Below are 7500 nucleotides of genomic sequence, written 5' to 3'. Positions count from 1 at the left end.
GCTATGTGAGCGATATGCTAACATTACATTTTAACATCATGCCGGGTTACTAAATTAATATAGCTATGTGAGCTACATGCTAACAGTACATTTTAACATCATGCTAGGTTAATACAGTTAGTATAGCTGCAAGAGCTACATGCTAACATTACATTTTAGCATCATGCCAGGTTAGTAAAGTTAATATAGCTATGTGAGCTACATGCTAACATTACATTTTAACATCATGCTAGGTTACTAAATGTAATATAGCTATGTGAGCTACATGCTAACAGTACATTTTAACATCATGCTAGGTTAATAAAGTTAGTATAGCTGCGTGAGCTACATGCCAACATTACATTTTAACATCTCGCTGGGTTAGCAACACTGGCATAGCTATGCGAGCTACATGCTAATACTACATTTAAAATCACAAAGCTACATGCTAAGATTACAATTTAACATCTTGCTAGGTTAGCCACACTGGCATAACTATGTAAGCTAAATGCTAACATTACATTTTAACATCTTGCTAGGTTAGCAACACTGGCATAGCTCTGCAAGCTATATGCTAACACTACATTTTAAAATCACGGGGCCACGTGCCAACATTACATTTTAACATAATGCTAGGTTAGCGATATTAGCATATATGTGCGAGCTACATGCTAATATTGCATTTTAACATCACGCTAGGCTAGCAACACTGGCGTAGCTCTGCAAGCTACATGCTAACACTACATTTTAAAATCACAGGGCCACGTGCCAACATTACATTTTAACATAATGCTAGGTTAGCGATATTAGCATATATGTGCGAGCTACATGCTAATATTGCATTTTAACATCACGCTAGGCTAGCAACACTGGCGTAGCTCTGCAAGCTACATGCTAACACTACATTTTAAAATCACAGGGCCACGTGCCAACATTACATTTTAACATAATGCTAGGTTAGCGATATTAGCATATATGTGCGAGCTACATGCTAATATTGCATTTTAACATCACGCTAGGCTAGCAACACTGGCGTAGCTCTGCGAGCTACATGCTAACACTACAGTTCATCACACCTTAAGCTCTGTAGCTGACAGGCGGGTAGTTAGCAGAGCTTTATTTTAAGATGTGTAGCGAAGCCTGTTTCTTTGTTGTTCCAAAGCTAGCGTTTGAGCTCGTCTTTTGCCCCAAATGTGTTTTGTGACCAAGTTCACCTGAGGTGTGTGTGTGTGTGTGTGTGTGTGTGTGTGTGTGTGTGTGTGTGTGTGTGTGTGTGTGTGTGTGTGTGTGTGTGTGTGTGCGCGCGCCTGCCTGCAATTCTCATGACTCGTCTCGACGCCTTCTAAAAAAAAATAAAGATACAAAAACACTTTTCACTGCAAGCAAGGACAAGTCAGTGACATGAAAAAGTGCACCGGCGTGCAGATTTGGAGGAGGCGGGGCCACCCGTTTCCACGGCGACGGGAGGTGTTTGGGAGCCAATGAAGGAGACGTTGACGCTTCACACAATCAGTGATTGCTTTTGCACTTTTTGTTAAGACTTTTGAAGGACTTTATTGTTTTAAAAGGGGACTTTGTGTGTCCGTGTGTGTGTGTGTGTGTGTGTGTGTGTGTGTGTGTGTGTGTGTGTGTGTGTGTGTGTGTGTGTGTGTGTGTGTGTGTGTGTGTGTGTGTGTGTGTTCTGGCAATGCTTACTTAATGGGGACCTCGCTCTGTTTACACAGTCACCTTTAGGGGACCTCTGACGGTATGGGGACCATATTTTTTTTAAATGGTCCTCAGTAGTCCCGAACAAATTTGTGTGAATTATGCAAAATTATTTAAATTTGGTCCCCATGAACCATATGAACTCTTTTTTTTCCCCAGGGTCCCCAGTAAGAATGATCAGCACATTACTTCATCAATCCAGAGATTTAAAAACTTGGTCCCCATTCCAAATGATAACCAGTGTGTGTATGTGTGTGTGTGTGTGTGTGTGTGTGTGTGTGTGTGTGTGTGTGTGTGTGTGTGTGTGTGTGTGTGTGTGTGTGTGTGTGTTATTTAACTTGGTGAAACTTCATCTCCTCGGCAGCTTGTTATTTAATATCTTTTTTTGAAGCGGTGTGTGTTTGCCATAACAATCTTGGGTCAAGTACTTATTTGTGTTGAACTAATCGATGACATCACTTCCTGTGCCGGTCCGACTGCATGTTCCCCTCGCTGTGACGATTGGTTCCGACTCTCAGAACCCGTTCCGGGCCCCGCTTTTGGGGTCCCGGGCGGAAATGTTTAACGCACCTTATTATTGATTTTGTGTCGCTGGTTTATGCTTATTGTGTCGCTAACAGGGTTGATTTTTTTTTTCCTACAGTTTTAGTCTTCTGTGTTGTTATTTTTGGGGGGATTTGTGGCGTGGAAGCCAAAGTGTCGTCGTCAGCATGTTTCGACACACAAACACCACACGTAAAATAAACACTGGCTGCACAGTATGACCACTAGGGGGAGCTCTGCTCCTGTGAAAATTAAAATAACACTGCCTTTTTGTTTTTGTCTACATTTGTGCTGTCAAAAAATGTGGTTGAAATGTTTCTAATAATGTATCATCATCACCTGGTCCCAAACATTTGTGCTTAAAAATGTGTTTCCATTACCGATACTTTGCCATCACTATGGTGCAAATAATAATAACTAGGAAATTTCCGCGGAAATTTTGATTTGACTGCTATCTGACCTGGAAAGTTTAGGCCCGCGGTTGATTGAAGCTTAAATGCTAGCATAAAACATTAGCATGCTAACATTAGCTTGTTATCAATGGAACAGTTAGCATACTTGCAAGATGGAAACAAGTCTCCAAATCTACAAGTTTTCGGTTGAAATTATCAAGATTTGTTAAAATGTTGGCATAAATTGTTAGCATGCTAACGTTAGCTTGTTACCGTGCGAACAGTTAGCATACGTAAGAGATGGATACAAGTCTCAAAATCCACAAATTTTGAGTTTAAATGATCAAGATTAGTTAAAATGCTGGCATAAAATGTTAGCATGCTAACGTTAGCTTGTTATTGCGAGATGGAGACAAGTCTCAAAATCCACAAATTTTGAGTTTAAATGATCAAAATTTCTTAAAATGCTGCCATAAAATGTTAGCATGCTAGCGTTAGCTTGTTATCTTGGGAACAATTAGCATACTTGCAAGATGGAAACAAGTCTCAAAATGTATGAATTTTAAGTTTAAATGATCAGTATTAGTTAAAAAATTGCTATCTTAAAATGTTAGCATGCTAATGTTAGCCTGTTATCATGGGAACAATTAGCATACTTGCAAGGTGGAAGCAAGTCTCAAAATCCACAAATTTTAGGCTTAAATGATCAAAATTTGTTAAAATGCGGGCATAAAATGTTAGCATGCTAACGTTAGCATGTTATCATGGGAACAATTAGCACACTTGCAAGATGGAAACAAGTCTCAAAATCCACAAATTTTGAGTTTAAATGATCAAAATGTGTTAAAATTCTGGCATAAAATGTTAGCATGCTAACGTTAGCTTGTTATTGCAAGATGGAGACAAGTCTCAAAATCCACAAATTTTAGGCTTAAATGATCAAAATTTGTTAAAATACTGGCATAAAATGTTAGCATGCTAACGTTAGCTTGTTATCATGGGAACCGTTAGCATACTTACAAGATGGAGACAAGTCTCAAAATCCCTAAATGCTATGTTTAAATGATCAAAATTAGTTAAAATGCTAACGTTAGCCTGTTATCATAGGAACAATTAGCATACTTGCAAGATGGAGACAAGTCTCAAAATCCACAAATTTTAGGTTTAAATGATCAAAATTTGTTAAAATGCTGGCATAAAATGTTAGCATGCTAACGTTAGCTTGTTATTGCAAGATGGAGACAAGTCTCAAAATCCATGGATTTTAGGTTTAAATAATCCATTAGCTAAGATGTTAGCATGATAACATTTGCTTGTTATCGTGGGAACAGTTAGCATATTTACAAAATCCATAATTTTTAATTAAAATTAGTTCAAATACTAGCATAAAATGTGAGCATGCTAAAGTTAGCTTGTTATTGCAAAATGGAGACATGTCTCAAAATCTTTGAATTTTAGGTAAATTATCAAAATTAGTTACACTATTAGCATGCTAATGTTTGCTTGTTAGCATGGGAACAGTTAGCATACTTACAAGATGGAGATAAGTCTCAAAATCTACACATTTTATGTATTAGTTAAAATGCTAGCATAAAATGTTAGCATGCTAACATTTGCTTGTTATCACGGGAACCGTTAGCATACTTACAAGATGGAGACATGTCTCAAAAGCCATGAATTGAAGGTTTCAATGATCAAAATTTGTTAAAATGTTAGCATGTTATCGTTAGCTTGTTATCAATGGAACATTTAGCATACTTGAAAGATGGAAGGCAAATCCAAAATGTATGAATTTTTTGGTTTAAATGTTTAGAATTAGCCCAAATGCTCTCATAAAATGTTAGCATTCACATGTTAGCATGATAACATTGGAAAAGCCATGGTTTGTAGACTCAAAATGAATAACATTTTTAAAAATACCGGCATAAAAAGTTAGCAGGCTAACGTTAGCTTTTTAGCAATAAAACAGTTAGCATACTTGCAAAATGCAGATGGCTTTCAAAAGCCATGAATTTTAGGTTAAAAAAAGTGATTTAAAACATTTGCCAAAATGCTATTAAAAATGTTAGCATTCTCATGTTAGCATGATAACATTGGAAAAGTTGGTGTACTTCTAAGTTTTAAGCAAGTTTTAAAAGCCATGGTTTGTTGGCTCAAAAGAATACAATCAGTTATAAATACCAGCATAAAAAGTTAGCACGCTAACGTTAGCTTGTTAGCAATGGAACAGTTAGCATACTTGCAAAATGCAGATGGCTCTCAAAAGCCATGAATTTGAGGTTTAAAAAAATGATTTAAAAAATTTGCCAAAATGCTACTAAAAATGTTAGCATTCTCATATTAGCACGATAACATGGGAAAAGTTGGTGTACTTCTAAGACGACGGCAAGTTTTACAAGCCACGGTTTGTAGGCTCAAAAGAATAAAATCAGTAAAAATACCAGCATAAAAAGTTAGCACGCTAACGTTAGCTTGTTAGCAATGGAACAGTTAGCATGCTTGCAAAATGCAGATGGCTCTCAAAAGCCATGAAATTGGGGTTTAAAAAAATGTATTAAAAAATTTGCCAAAATGCTATTAAAAATGTTAGCATTCTCATGTTAGCGTGATAACATTGGAAAGGTTGGCGTACTTCTAAGTTTTAAGCAAGTTTTAAAAGCCATGGTTTGTTGGCTCAAAATAATAAAATCAGTAAAACTACCAGCATAAAAAGTTAGCAGGCTAACGTTAGCTTGTTAGCAATGGAACAGTTAGCATACTTGCAAAATACAGATGGCTCTCAAAAGCCATGAAATTGAGGTTTAAAAAAATGTATTAAAAAAATTTGCCAAAATGCTATTAAAAATGTTAGCATTCTCGTGTTAGCATGATAACATTGGAAAGGTTGGCGTACTTCTAAGTTTTAAGCAAGTTTTAAAAGCCATGGTTTGTTGGCTCAAAAGAATAAAATCAGTAAAAATACCAGCATAAAAAGTTAGCACGCTAACGTTAGCTTGTTAGCAATGGAACAGTTAGCGTACTTGCTAAATACAGATGGCTCTCAAAAGCCATGAAATTGAGGTTTAAAAAAATGTATTAAAAAATTTGCCAAAATTCTACTAAAAATGTTAGCATTCTCATGTTAGCGTGATAACATTGGAAAAGTTGGCGTACTTCTAAGTTTTAAGCAAGTTTTAAAAGCCATGGTTTGTTGGCTCAAAATAATAAAATCAGTAAAACTACCAGCATAAAAAGTTAGCAGGCTAACGTTAGCTTGTTAGCAATGAAACAGTTAGCATACTTGCAAAAATGCAAATGGCTCTCAAAAGCCATGAATTTTAGGTTTACAAAAATTATTTAAAAAATTTGCCAAAACGCTACTAAAAATGTTAGCATGATAACATTGGAAAAGTTGGTGTACTTCTAAGACGACGGCAAGTTTTAAAAGCCACGGTTTGTAGGCTCAAAAGAATACAATCAGTAAAAATACCAGCATAAAAAGTTAGCACGCTAACGTTAGCTTGTTAGCAATGGAACAGTTAGCATACTTTCAAAATGCAGATGGCTCTCAAAAGCCAAGAATTTTAGGTTTACAAAAATGATTTAAAAAATTTGCCAAAATGCTACTAAAAAATACATTAGCATGCTAATGTTAAAATGTCAATATAAAGTCAAATTATTTTTTCGTTTATTTTATTTTATTAAAAAAATTTAAAAAAACAATACAATGTTTTTTTACGGCACAAACAACGACATCCGGGGTATTTTTTTTATGTTTGCGGCGTTTAAATAAAATAAGTGACGTAGCCAAAAAGGGGCGTTTCCAAACGAACAAGCCTGGTTGCCAGGTCCAATTAATGACCCCCTCGTTACCCACAAGCAAAACACTGCGCTTTTGTCGGATGACACCCTTGAATGCGAATATTAATAATTGTTTTATTTTCTTCCCCAGGTGCACTGATTGTACAAAGTCATAGTTGTTATTTTTTTATACTTTTGTTTCAGTGCTCACGATTGTTTTAAGCGTGTACATCCCATGAACGAGAGTGTGTGTCTGTGTTTGTGTGTGTTTCCGGTTCTGGTCCCGCCCCTTCAGAATAAAATGGCGACAACCCCCTCCTGAGTCCCCACAAAACAAACGTCGTTTCGAGCTCGGCGAAGTCTGAAAGAAGATGTACATTTGTAAGTGACGTGAAAATGATTTAAAACAAGAACACGTGTTCTTTATGACTGGTTGTATGTTAACTATGAAAAAGATATAATAAATTAATTTTAAACAAATAACCGAGTGTTGTTGATGTAGTCGTGCTCTCCCGCCGCTAGAGGGAAGTGTTATGTTATTCATTCGCTTCTGGGTGGAAAATAGGGGACGCGTTTTTATTTCAAACAAAAACAAAAAATTCGCACTAAATACATCCAAATAGTTGGGGTGTTTTTGTCAGCCTGTATGGAGGATAGTTCATGTCAAATTATGCTGACAATTTCATTGAATTAAAAAATGTGTGTGTTTAAAACCAGCCAATGGGGTGTCAAATTTAAAGTCACGTGATACGGGACAACTTTCCCGGAAGTGGGTCAAGCAAGGAATTTTTCTGCACTGAATTTTGAAAGGGACAAGCGGTAGTAAAATGGATGGCTGGATGGATGATTTTTTTTTTTCTTTGAATTATTTTAGGTCTTGACTTCAGAAATACTTTATTTTATAAAATAATTTATTCTTTATTTTTCAAATGTATAATTTCCCCTCGGGGATTAATAAAGTATTTCTGATTACTTAAAACCCACTTTTATTTTATTTTACGTGGTCGTATGTGTCTTTTATTGGTTTGCTCTATTTCTTTTGTTTGTCTGGAATTATATTGGTGTTTTTATTATTATTATTATTAATATAGATTTTTAT

The sequence above is a fragment of the Nerophis lumbriciformis genome, linkage group LG25 (genome assembly GCF_033978685.3).
Source record: "Nerophis lumbriciformis linkage group LG25, RoL_Nlum_v2.1, whole genome shotgun sequence".
NCBI lineage: Eukaryota > Metazoa > Chordata > Actinopteri > Syngnathiformes > Syngnathidae > Nerophis > Nerophis lumbriciformis.
This window is presented reverse-complemented; position numbering follows the sequence as displayed.